The following is a 13274-nucleotide window of genomic DNA, read 5'->3' as shown; positions in this document are numbered from 1 at the left end:
CACATGATGATAGGATTGGCCCTTTGTTCTGGAAGCTATCACCAAGAGTTGCAAGAACAAAGGAATTCAGCTCGCAATCTGTGGAATCTCTCATTTTATTGTACTGACCCCTAGTGATTAACAAAAGTGGGGGAAATGCAGATGAACTGGTTCCCCAATCTGAACTATCACAAAAGAAAAGATCGAAACTCATTATACCAAAAGAGCTACTAATAGCCACCTTCTCTTCTACAGGGAACAATGGGATTCTGGCCAGCAGCACAGAACAGATTGTTTGGCTGCAATTAACCAGTAATGGGTCATGTAACAGGACCCCAGCCTCTGGCCTTTTGGACTGTTTTAATATTGCAGCTTTGGGCTCACAGACGGGTTGCTGTTTTAACATCATCTGGGAAAGACTTCAGTAGCCTGGCTGAGCAAGGAGTCGGTTACCATCTCTCAATTCCACAAAGGCGAAGCCTGCTTGATTTTAAAAGTCTCTAATCAATGCTTGCCAAGCGGTCTAAGCACAGAAAGCCCATCATGTTGCAGCATCGTTTGTTTAAAGGATTTTCATATTCTCATTTCCAACCGGAAACCCATCGGGACTGAACTCTGCCAGGAAGAAAACAACCTTGGACTGTGCTTTCTCGGACTTTGGAAATCATGTGAACGAATATTCATTTCTGCGGTTCTTGTACTGTTACTATCCATAGTTGTAAACCTTTTGTTTCTATACCTCCTTACTGTATGTGTGGAGTGGAGTTAGAACTGGCGAATACTCCTCCCCAGGTTTTGAATGTGAAATAAACTAACCTTCTGAGTTAATCATAGTGTGAATTTGCAGCAAGTTATTACAAGGGTTTGGGAACCAAAAGAGAAAATGCTGGAAAATCTCAGCAGGTCTGGCAGCATCTGTAAGGAGAGAAAAGAGCTGACGTTTCGACTCCAGATGACCCTTTGTCAAACCTGGGCTTTTATCAAGGATTTGGGAAAACATGGCACAAGATTACTTTAAAAATAATTTAAAACACTTCTGCTTAGTTGGTGAGAGGAAAGAAATACAGTTTGCCTGTCTCTCTTCTGTGCAAAACAAGTATATGGTTCCTTAGGTCTATAGTTTGCTCTTTAGTCAAAGATTGCAATCTTGCTACGATGGAAATTCAAATACAAGTTTATACAACTTATTGTCTGCATCAGCTGTTGCTAATGGATCTTAGTATTGAAGAAGCAGCTAAATATTCTGACTTGTGGGAACTTTCAAATTATTGAAATAAGATTAAAGTTGAATACGAAATAATTGAAGTTTTATTGCTTTGAATATTTTGAAAATTGTCTTTGGAAATCAGTCATGAAGTTTAGGATTATGTTGTGATTTATTGAATATTGCACATTACTTTCTTGCACATTGAACCTTTAAGTACAGTTTATTTATTAATGTCACAAGTAGGCTTACATTAACACTGCAATGAAGTTACTGTGAAAATCCCCTAGTCGCCACACTCCGACGCTTGTTCAGGTACGGGGGGGAGAATTTAGCATAGACAATGCACCTAACCAGTACATCTTTCTATCCTCACCCCCACACAGCCCAAAAAAATGGAAAGTTAATGTTAAGCTCATCAGGATGGAATTGTTTTTACCTGCTTGTATCTCCCCAGTTTTTAATGAGTAGCCATGTTAGACCAAGTGCCTCCATCATATTCTGCATATCCTGTCTTGCCTATGGTACCAACGTAGAGAAAAGGGAATTGGGTCCTTGTGACGAGCAAGTGATTACTTGTCAGCTTTGTTCATGGAAGAAATTAGCGTAAATGTATCTTACATCGTCAATTGAACTGAAATTAGCATCTAACCTAAATATGAGGCAGAAACTTCTTCTAGCCTCCTGAAGCTAAATTCTGGCTTTCATACTTTTTTGGTCCATATCACCTGTCGGATTTATTTCTTTTTATACAAATCTAATGAACAAAATTGTAATTTTGATGTGAGAAAGGACATCATTTCAGGTACGGCACCCTACTCTAACTCCAACCAGTCTATATTCAGTCCAAAGGTGGCCAGTTCGGTGGATTGGCCGTGCTAAATTGCCCCTTAGTGTCAGGGGGACTAGCTAGGGCAAAAGCATGGTGTTATGGGGCCTGGGTGGGATTTCATTTGGTGCAGACTTGATGGGCCGAATGGCCTCCTTCTGCACTGTAGGAATTGTATGATTCTTTCCCCTTGAGGCTAACTCATCCTGCATTATCTGAAAATGGGAAGAATGGAGGTCATTTAATTTACATACCACTTCTTGACATTGGCTGTTATACTATCACCTGTTCTGCAATACTGAAGACAGCAGCTTCGTTGAAATTAATCAACATGCTACTCTTCGTCAGTTGTTGTTAATGGACACCTTTGTATTGAAGAAGAAGCTAAATATGCTGACTTGTGGGAACTTTCAAATTATTGAAATAAGATTAAAGTTGAAGACTAAATAATTGAAGTTTTCTTGTTTTGAATATTTTGAAAATTGTCTTCAGAAATCAGTCATGAAATTTAGGATTATGCTGTGATTTATTAAATATTGCATTACCTTCTTGCACGTTAAACCTTTAAGTAAAGTTTATTTATTAGTAGGCTTGCATTAACACTGCAATGCAGTTACTGTGAAAATCCCCTCTGGTGCCTGTTCGGGTACACTGAGGGGGAATTTAGCATAGCCAATGCACCTAACCAGCACGTCTTTCCGACTGTGGGAGGAAACCCACGCAGACACGGCGGGAACGTGCAGACTCCACACAGACAGTGACCCAAGATGGGAATTGAACCCGGGTCCCTGGCGCTGTGAGGCAGCAGTGCTAACCACTGTGCCACCGTGCCTTTAAAATGCCATATATTTCCGATCTTGAATTGTTTCAACTGAAAATAAAATACAATACATTGTATGTCTATACTGTTACATACCATTTTACACATCGCAACTTTCACATTTCTTTTCCTTCAGGTGAACTTTTTGGAATTACTCAGTCTTTCGGTCACCTTGGACAACTTTGTTGGTGAACTAAATAGTGACTACACTTCTAAAATCTTTCACTGGCTATAACACAGTTTGGAATATCCTAAAGTCAGGCAAGGCACTCTAAATGCAAGTTTATTATTTAAATATGTTAATCATCTGTGAATTTGATTTATGGGCAGCACAACTCCAGCTTGAGTTGTATAGTAACAACAGCAACTTACATTTACATTGTCATGTACCAAATTACAGATCCATTGGGGGTGCAGAGAGCAGGAGAGAGAGGCTGAAGGTATTGTTGAAAAGTTGGGTTTTCAGAAGGCTTTTGACGTTGAGGAGGGAGTTAACAATAGGGAGGAGTTTAAAGAGGGAGTTCCAAAGTGTGGGGCATGGATTACTGAAGGCCCTTCTACCAATAGAATGGAGACAGGGAAACATGGAAACTAGAAGCAGGAGGAGGCCATTCGGCCCTTCGAGCCTGCTCCGCGATTCATCTTGATAATGGCTGATCATCAAATTCAATATCCTGATTCCCCCTTCCTCTCATACCCCTTGATCCCGTTAGCCCCAAGAGCAATATCTAATTTATTCTTGAAATCAGACAATGTTTTGGCCTCAACTACATTCGGTAGTGAACAGGAGCAGTAGGACAGAGTTCAAAAAAATGCAGGATAACATCAGCAATATAGGGCTGGAGGATGTTGCAGGAGTAGGTAGGGAGGAGTCTACTGACAGAGTGGACCATGACTACAAAAAGAGCAGAGAGCCAATGGAGATAAAAAGGATGATAGAAGAGCTTTGGCTAGTTGTCTTTGCTGTAGAGTGAAGCTTCTGAGGCCAGAAAGGAAGGCATTAGGAAAGATAAATCTGAAGGTTACAAAGGCATATTTGAGGATTTTTGTGGTGATTGAAATAGGGTAAAGATAGATGGGTGAGATTTGAAGCTTGATTCAGGATCATGCTGGACCCTGAATTTGCACACAATCATATTGAGCTTGAGCAGGAGGTCAGAAAGAAGATGGAACCAGGAGCAAGACCGTGAGGTTTTTAGTGTAGTTGAACAGATATATTAGAAAGTGGCTGGAATTTTGTGCCCGTATTTACCATGGGCGGAAATGGCGACTTGGGCGCAAAATCCCGCAAATCAGAAAATTAGAATCTCATCGGTGAGATTTAATTTCCAGATTCTCCCCGCCCCCACTGCCGGTTGACTTAACAAAGTTCTCAACCTAAGGTTGGAACCTCATTTAAATAAATTAGACTGTCATTAAAGGGCTTCTCTGCTGGATGTTCCCCCCACATTGGGATCTCCCCACATTGGTCAGGTCTACAACAGGTTTTGAAAAACGGGAACCAGGTGGATGGATGGGGGCAGTGCCAAGGGGAGGCCAACTGGGGAGCTCCATTGAGGAGTTCTCCCTATCCATGGGGGGAGGTTCCCTTTGTGCATCTCCGTGTACATCATGGGGGTGGGGTGGGGAGTTTGTTTTATATTGGAGATCAGAGCATCCTTTAAAAAGGGCACTCCAACCTCTGGATTCCCAGTATTGCCTGCTTTTCCCGGCCCTGTTCTTCCAGTGTAATAGCATAGGCCACATCAGCAGCTTTGTTTTGCACAGTGTGGCGAGAGGAATCGGCGTGCTGCATGCCCGTTTCCTCGTCACTACAAAAAAGGGAAAATTCTGCCCAGTATCTTGTCAATGATGTGCAGTAAGTAGTTCTAACACTCATGATTTGATATCAGATAACATGCAACGATCATGGAATGAAAGTTGGCAGTGAAAGAAAAAGCTGAATGTCATTGATATGTGTTTGAAAACTGATCCTCTGTTTACAAATAAAGTCAGATAGATCCAGACCAGAAGGGTGACAATTTTATATCAGTGCTGAAGAATTGCAGCAATTGCACTCTTCCCTATTAACTCCAGCCTGAGTCCATTGCTGTTTTTAAAATCGGGGTAAATGCAGAGAGAAGTGAATAAGAGACCAAGAGTATCTCCCCCTGTTCTGATTTGGTAGAATCCAGTGACCTGGGCACCAATGCAAATAATCTTGAAATAATCACTATAGACCTACAGGATATCTGGTTTAAAGAATCTGGTGTCCAGAGGCCAGGTAATAAGAGTAAATATTCAGTAGTCTGTTCAGTCAACACTACAAAAGCAGCCATGCAACGGTGTGTGAAGAGCCCCTAGCTGCTAAAGTCAGCGACGCCAGCCACCTGCTCCCTGGAACAACTGCTCTCATTTCTGTAACCTCTCAACAAAAACAAAAAAAGCAAGATTGAAGCAAAGAGTTCAATTTCTGAAGTTTCCTCAGGGATTCTGCCTGTTGTCCACTAGAACCTTGGTTGGAGATACCATTTAAATAGTCCAATTGGGAACTTTGCCAGATTTGGAGTTGATAACTGGAAGAACCACAGCTCCATAGTCAATCACTGAATGTGTAACAACTCCAATGCTTTTTGCATCTGTGTTCCCACTGACAGAAGTCCATTATACAGTTAGTGTATCACAGATGAATGTTCACATGGCTGGTCTGAAAATCATAGGCTCTGGCCTCATGGAGACTCTTTTCCCTGATTTTAATATCCCAGCAACAAATGGAAAGAACCATTGCTTCACTGCTCTCATTATTGCCTTGAAATCTGCTCCTAAATAAGGAGGGCTTTTGCTAGAGTATGAAGCTACATTAGGGTATTTCCACATGCAATTCATCCAAGTCTTTCCTGTAAATGTGTCAAAAGTAGGCAAGACCAGGGTGTAAGACAGATAAATGGGGAAAGGCTTTGGAAATCTGAAGTACAAATGGACCTGGGAGTCCTGGTTCAAGATTCTCTTAAGGTTAACATGCAGGTTCAGTTGGCAGTTAGGAAGGCAAATTCAACGTTAGCATTCATTTCTAGTGGGCTAGAATACAAGAGCAGGGATGTACTGCTAAGGCTGTATAAGGCTGTAGTCAGACCCCATTTGGAGTATTGTGAGCAGTTTTGGGCCCCATATCAAAGGAAGGGTGTGCTGGCCTTGGATGGGGTCCAGAGGAGGTTCACAAGAATGATCCCAGGAATGAAGGGTTTGTCATATGAGGAGCGGTTGAGGAGTCTGGGCCTATATTCGATGGAGTTTAAAAGGATGAGGGGGGAATCTAATTGAAACTTACAGAATACTGAGAGACCTAGATAGAGTGGACATGGAGAGGATGTTTCCATTAGTAGGAGAGGCTAGAATTCTAGGGCACAACCTCAGAGTGAAGGAACGCTCCTTTAAAACAGATGAGGAGGAATTTCTTCAGCCAGAGGTTGGTGAGTCTGGAACTCATTGTCACAGAGGGCTGTGGAGGCCAGGCCGTTGAGTGTCTTTAAGACAGAGATAGATAGGTTCTTGATCAATAAGGGGATCAAGGGTTACGGGGAGAAGGCAGGAGAATGGGGGTGAGAATCATATCAGCCATGATTGAATGGCTGAGTGAACTTGATGGGTCAAAAGGCCTAATTCTGCTCCTATTCTTATGGTCTTATGTAACAGATGCAGCTGTGTACATTTGGTTTGCAGATTTGCCCTGATCCCAACAGGGACTCAAACATGTTCATGACTTTGACCAAGCTTTTTCAGTCAATTCCAAAATAATAAATCCTTAACTAATTATTGCAAACGTGAGCAGTAAAGGTTACCACTAAAACATGTACCCAGTGTCATGACAGATTGGCATGCCATATGCAAATGTTAGGAAAGGATTTTGGGGGAAAATGTTATATTTAAATAAGTTTTAAAGCAAAGTGTATTCATATAAGATTTTTGAAGTTCACTGAGATGAAAGATAGTTAATAGGTTTTGAAGTTGTTTCCTCAAAAGCTAGAAACAATCTGCAACTTGTTCTCTTGCCTCGTGCCGATTGTGTTGGGAATTCTCTGGTCTTAAGTATTCATCAGAGGGATCGTGAACCGAGAGAGGTTAATGAAAAAACACAGGAAAATTTAAAAAAAACAGGGGTCAGATTTTCATATAGAAAGCTGCAATACAGGTAGTATTGAGGAAGCAAGGGGGCTGCAGAAGGACTTGCACAGGTTAGGAGTGTGTGCAAAGAAGTGGCAGATGGAATACAATGTGGAAAAGTGTGAGGTTATGCACTTTGGAAGGAGGAACGGAGGCATAGACTATTTCCTAAATGGGGAAATGCTGAGGAAATCAGAAGCACAAAGGGACTTGCGAGTCTTTGTTCAAGATTCGCTTAATGTTAATGTTCAGGTTCAGTCGGCAATTAGGAAGGCAAATGCAATGTTAGCATTCATGTCGAGAGGGCTAGAATACAAGAACAAGGATGTACTTCTGAGGCTGTATAAGGCTCTGATCAGACCCCATTTGGACTATTGTGAGCGGTTTTGGGCCCCGTATCTAAGGAAGGATGTGCTGGCCTTGGAAAGGGTCCAGAGGAGGTTCACAAGAATGATCCCTGGAACAAAGAGCTTGTCGTATGAGGAACGGTTGAGGACTCTGGGTCTGTACTCATTGGAGTTTAGAAGGATGAGGGGGGGGGATCTTATTGAAACTTATAGGATGCTATGAGACCTGGATAGAGTGGATGTGGAGAGGATGTTTCCACTAGTAGGAAAAATTAGAACCAGAGGGCACAACCTCAGGCTAAAGGGACTATCCTTTAAAACAGAGATGAGGAATTTCTTCAGCCAGAGAGTGGTGAATCTGTGGAACTCTTTGCCGCAGAAAGCTGTGGAGGCCAGGTCATTGAGTGTCTTTAAGACAGAGATAGATAGGTTCTTGATTAATAAGGGGATCAGGGGTTATGGGGAAAAGGCAGGAGAATGGGGATGAGAAAAATATCAGCCATGATTGAATGGCGGAGCAGACTCGATGGGCCGAGTGGCCTAATTCTGCTCCTATGTCTTATGGTCTGAAGAACAACCTTTTGCCACTCTGAGGTTAGGATGCAGGATGGTAGAAGTACTTTGTTTAAACCAAGCAAATGGACTCATTGCTGTAAGTGTAGCATATTCATTATTTTATATTACTGTGCAAATACTATGAATGGTTGATTGACACCTTTAAAAAGTTGTAAACTGAGCCTTTTGTTCAAAGGATCTTTTCAAAGCCTCTGCTTATTCAGTTTCAGGATTATTTCAAAGACTTGTCAGACTTGCCAGTGGCTTATTGGTTCTGTACGAAGTGTGAGCTGATGTGTGTGGCCAATGTTCCACTAAGTAGGCGGGTCGTCAAGCTTTGACATTCATTTGCATCACCAAGGCTGATTCTCCCACTCGCAACATCCTGGGGTGACCATTGACCAAAAATTAAATTGGACTAGCCATATAAATACTGGTACAAGAGCAGGTCAGAGGCTAGGAATCCTGCAGCGGATAACTCACTAACTCACCTCATGGACTCGCCAAAGCCCATCTACAAGGCACAGGTCAGGAGTGTGATGGAATGATCTACATTTGCCTGAATGGGTGCAACTCCAACAACACTGAAGAAACTCAACACCATCCAGGACAAGCTGCCTGTTTGATTGGCACCCTATCCACAAACTTCCCTCCCTCTTCCACCGATGCACAGTGGCAGCAGTGTATACCACCTACAAGATGCATTGCAACAATTCAGCAAAGATCCTTAGGCCACACCTTCTAAACCTGGGACCGCTACCGTCTAGAAGGAGAAGGGGAGCCGTTGCATGGGAACACCACCACCTGGAAGTTCCACTCCAAGCCACACTTGGAAATATATCACTGGTCCTTCACTGTGGCTGGATCAAAATCCTGGAACGCCTTCGCTGACAGCACTGTGGGTGTACTTACACCACGTGGACTGCAGATGTTCAAGAAGGCAGCTCACCACCATCTTCTCAATGGAAATTAGGAATGGTCAATAAATGTTGGCCTAGGCAGCAATGCCCACATCCCATGAATGAATTTTTAAAAATCTTCGCCACACACACACCTCTGTTACTGCCTTAGGTCTGCTTCCAGAGATGGGCCGACTCCACTCCTTGCTGCTGATATAAAATCATGGTGGGAAAGCGCCTTTTTGCCGGGATGTGATTCTTGCCAGCTGGTGGGGGGAGGGAGGTCAGAGCCTGAGCTTGCCAGGGAATCCAGCTGCAGAGCTCGCAGGCACAGTCACCTCGATCTCCAAGTGTACTGGGCAATCCCCTGCTGCCTCCCCACCTGACCCAGCTATATCGTTACCAAGAATAAACTGTACCACTCTAAAAGGTAATTTCTCTATTATTCCTACCATCACTTCACCACTTTGTACTGGATTCTCCAACCTTATCTTACATAGCAAAACACTACTCCCTTCACCACTAATTCCACATATGACCACCTTTTCTGGGAATACTCCTTCCGAAGTATATATCTCCTCATCTCTCACCAGAAAGTATCTCAAATATTCTCCGATTCCCTTAAGATCTTAACCTCTTTATCTACTCCTCCTTATACACATGAGTAAATCTCACCCAGACAAATAAATCTTTAAAAAGATCAGACACTTGCTTATTAACAAACCTCTGAACAGGCTGCACATGAAATCAGTAATTATTGTGCTCTCCCAAAATCTGAGCTGCATTCCCTCCAGGCATACCAACTGCCTGTAGCTTAAAGCTGAATTTTTAAACGTGCTCCTCAAACACAAAGTAACTATTTCCATATCAATTGCAGTACCATCATCACAGTAGACACACTGATGATATGGGCAGTCTTGGGTCTTCCACATGCTCCTGTAGTTGGGGTCCTGATATCTGCAGGAAAATCAAACCTACTGAGCAGAGAGCGTTGCTGAGATTGCAGAGAAGCTAGCACAGGAAGAGAAAGGCTGGAAGCATTAGAAAATACAAGTTACTGAAGAGTTTGTAAATGAGAATTTATAAGAATAGTCCCTAGAATTACATTGAATACACAGCTGAAAGACAGATCATTGGCTCCACCATATTTTTGCTGGTATCCATACTGCATGTGAGTTATCTCCTATTCCCCTCAATTCAGCCTTTCAGCATATCTTTTTATTCCCCTTTCTCTCAGGTAATTGTGTAGTTTGCTGTCAAAAACATCAAACATTTGCCTTAACCACTTCCTGTAACAACATGTTTCACATTCTAACCATTTTCCGAGTAAAGAAATTTCTCTGTATTTCCCTTTTACCTTTATCAATCATAGAATCCCTACAGTACAGAAGGAGGCCATTTGGCCTATCGAGTCTGCACCAACCACAATCCCACTAAGACCCTATCCCCATAACCCTATGAATTTACCCTAGTTAGTCCCCCCTGACACTAAGGGACAATTTAGAATGGCCAATCCACCTAACCCACACATCTTTGGACTGTGGGAGGAAACCAGAGCACCTGGAGGAAACCCACATAGACATGGGGAGAACGTGCAAATTCCACCCAAGCCGGGAATTGAACCTGGGTCCCTGGCGCTATGAGGCAGCAGTGCTAATCATCGTACCACCATGCCTTATCTCATATTTATGGCCCCTAGTTTGGGATTCTCCCACAAGGTAAAACATCCACGGCGGCACGGTAGCACAGTGGTTAGCACTGCTGCCTCACAGCGCTTAGCACTGCTGCCTCACAGCGCCAGGGACCCGGGTTCGATTCCTGGCTTGGGTCACCGTCTGTGCGGAGTTTGCACATTCTGCCCATGTCTGCGTGGGTTTCCTCCAGGTGCTTTGGTTTCCTCCCACAATCCAAAGATGTGCGGGTTAGGTGGATTGGCCATGCTAAATTGCCCCTCAGTGTCAGGGGGATGAGTTAAGGTAAATAAGGGTTATGGGGATAGGGCCTGTGGGTGGGATTATGGATGGTGCAGGCTCTATGGGCCGAATGGCCTCCTTCTGCATTGTAGGATTCTATGATCCCTTTCACATCTACACTGTCCAATCCACTAATGATTTTCAAGACTTCGATCAGTTTATCTCTAAGTCATAGAGTCACAGAGGTTTACAGCATGGAAACAGGCCCTTCGGCCCAACTTGTCCATGCCGCCACTTTCTTTAACCCCTAAGCTAGTTCCAATTGCCTGCATTTGGCCCATATCCCTCTAAGCCATGTAACTGCCTAAACGAATTTTTAAAAGACAAATTTGTACCCGCCTCAACTACTACTTCTGGCGGTTCGTTCCAGACACTCACCATCCTCTGTGAAAAAATTGCCCCTCTGGATCCTTTTGTATCTCTCCCCTCTCACCATAAACCTATGCCCTTTAGCTTAGACTCCCCTACCTTTGGGAAAAGATATCGAGTATCTAGCTGATCTATGCCCCTCATTATTTTATAGACCTCTATAAGACCACCACTAAGCCTCCTACGTTCCAGAGAAAAAAGTCCCAGTCTATCCAGCCTCTCCTTATAACTCAAACCATCAAGTCCTGGTAGCATCTTCTGCACTCTTTCTAGTTTAATAATATCCTTTCTATAATAGGATGACCAGAACTGTACACAGTATTCCAAGTGTCTTGTACAACTTCAACAAGACGTCCCAACTCCTGTATTCAATGTTCTGACCAATGAAACCAAGCATGCCGAATGCCTTCATCATCACTCTGTCCACCTGTGACTCCACTTTCAAGGAGCTATGAACCTGTACCCCTAGATCTCTTTGTTCTATAACTCTCCCCAACACCTTACCATTAACTGAGTAAGTCCTGCCCTGGTTCGATCTACCAAAATGCATCATCTCGCATTTATCTAAATTAAACTCCATTCGTCAGCCCACTGGCCCAATTGATCGAGATCCTAGATAACCTTCTTCATTGTCCACTATGCCACCAATCTTGGTGTCATCTGCAAACTTACTAACCATGCCTACTAAATTCTCATCCAAATCATTAATATAAATGACAAATAACAGCGGACCCAGCATCGATCCCTGAGGCACACCGCTGGTCACAGGCCTCCAGATTGAAAAACAATCCTCTACAACCACTCTCTGTCTTCTGTCATCAAGCTAATTTTGTATCTATTTGGCTACCTCACCCTGGATCCCGTGAGATTTAACCTTATGCAACAACCTACCATGTGGTATCTTGTCAAAGGCATTGCTAAAATCCATGCAGACAACATCAACTGCACTGCCCTCATCTACCTTCTTGGTTACCCCTTCAAAAACTCACTCAAATTTGTGAGACATGATTTTCCACTCACAAAACCATGCTGACTGTCCCTAATCAGTCCTTGCGTCTCTAAATGCCTGTAGATCCTGTCTCTCAAAATACCTTCCAACAATTTACCCACCACAGTTGTGAGGCTCACCGGCCTGTAGTTCCCAGGCTTTTCCCTGCAGCCCTTTTTAAACAAAGGCACAACATTTGCCACCCTCCAATCTTCAGGCACCTCACCTGTGACTATCGATGATTCAAATATCTCTGCTAGGGGACCCGCAATTTCCTCCCTCGCCTCCCACAATGTCCTGGGATACACTTCATCAGGTCCCAGGGATTTATCTATCTTGATGCATTTTAAGACTTCCAGCACCTCCTTCTCTGTAATATGTATACTCCTCAAGACATCACTATTTATTTCCCCAAGTTCCCTAATATCCATGCTTTTCTCAACAGTGAATACTGATGAGAAATATTCATTTAGGATCTCACCCATCTCTTGTGGATCCGCACATAGATGACCTTGTTGATCCTTAAGAGGTCCTACTCTCTCCCTAGTTACTCTTTTGCCCTTTATGTATTTGTAGAAGCTCTTTGGATTCTCCTTTCCCTTATCTGTCAAAACAATCTCATGTCCCCTTTTTGCCCTCCTGATTTCTCTCTTAACTCCGCCAGTGTCTATGCATGTCATGTGCCTCCTTCGTCTTCTTGACTAGATCCTCAATAACCCAAGTCATCCAGGGTTCCCTACTTCAACAGCCTTGCCCTTTACTCTAAGAGAAATGTGCTTACCCTGAACCCTGGTTAACACACTTTTGAAAGCCTCCCACTTACCAGACGTCCCTTTGTCTTCTCACAGACTCCCCCAATTAACTGTTGAAAGTTCCTGCCTGATACCATCAAAATTGGCCTTGCCCCAATTTAGAATTTTAACTTTTGGGCCAGATCTATCATTCTCCATAGCTATCTTAAAACTAATGGAATTATGGTGACTGGTCCCAAAGTGGTCCCTCACTAACACTTCTGTCACCTGCCCTTCCTTATTTCCCAAGAGGAGGTCAAGTTTTGCCCCATTTCTAGTCGGGCCATCCACATACTGAATGAGAAATTCCTTCTGAATACATTCAGCAAATTTCTCTCCATCCAACCCTCTCATACTGTGGCTGTCCCAGTCAATGTTGG

The 13274-nt window shown here is 43.2% G+C and overlaps 1 protein-coding gene across 2 annotated transcripts in view; it reads left to right on the top strand.

Moving 5' to 3' along the window:
- Positions 1 to 805, top strand: part of rmnd1 (required for meiotic nuclear division 1 homolog) — an 85495-nt gene extending 84690 nt beyond the window's left edge. For both annotated transcript variants that reach the window (XM_078230283.1, XM_078230282.1), the window contains one exon: positions 235 to 805. The gene's annotated coding sequence lies outside the window, so the exon portion shown is untranslated. The remainder of the gene's footprint in view (positions 1 to 234) is intronic.
- Positions 806 to 13274: the final 12469 nt, after the last annotated feature.

This window comes from Mustelus asterias, chromosome 15, assembly GCF_964213995.1.
Source record: "Mustelus asterias chromosome 15, sMusAst1.hap1.1, whole genome shotgun sequence".
Classification (NCBI taxonomy): Eukaryota; Metazoa; Chordata; class Chondrichthyes; order Carcharhiniformes; family Triakidae; genus Mustelus; species Mustelus asterias.
This window is presented reverse-complemented; position numbering and strand designations above follow the sequence as displayed.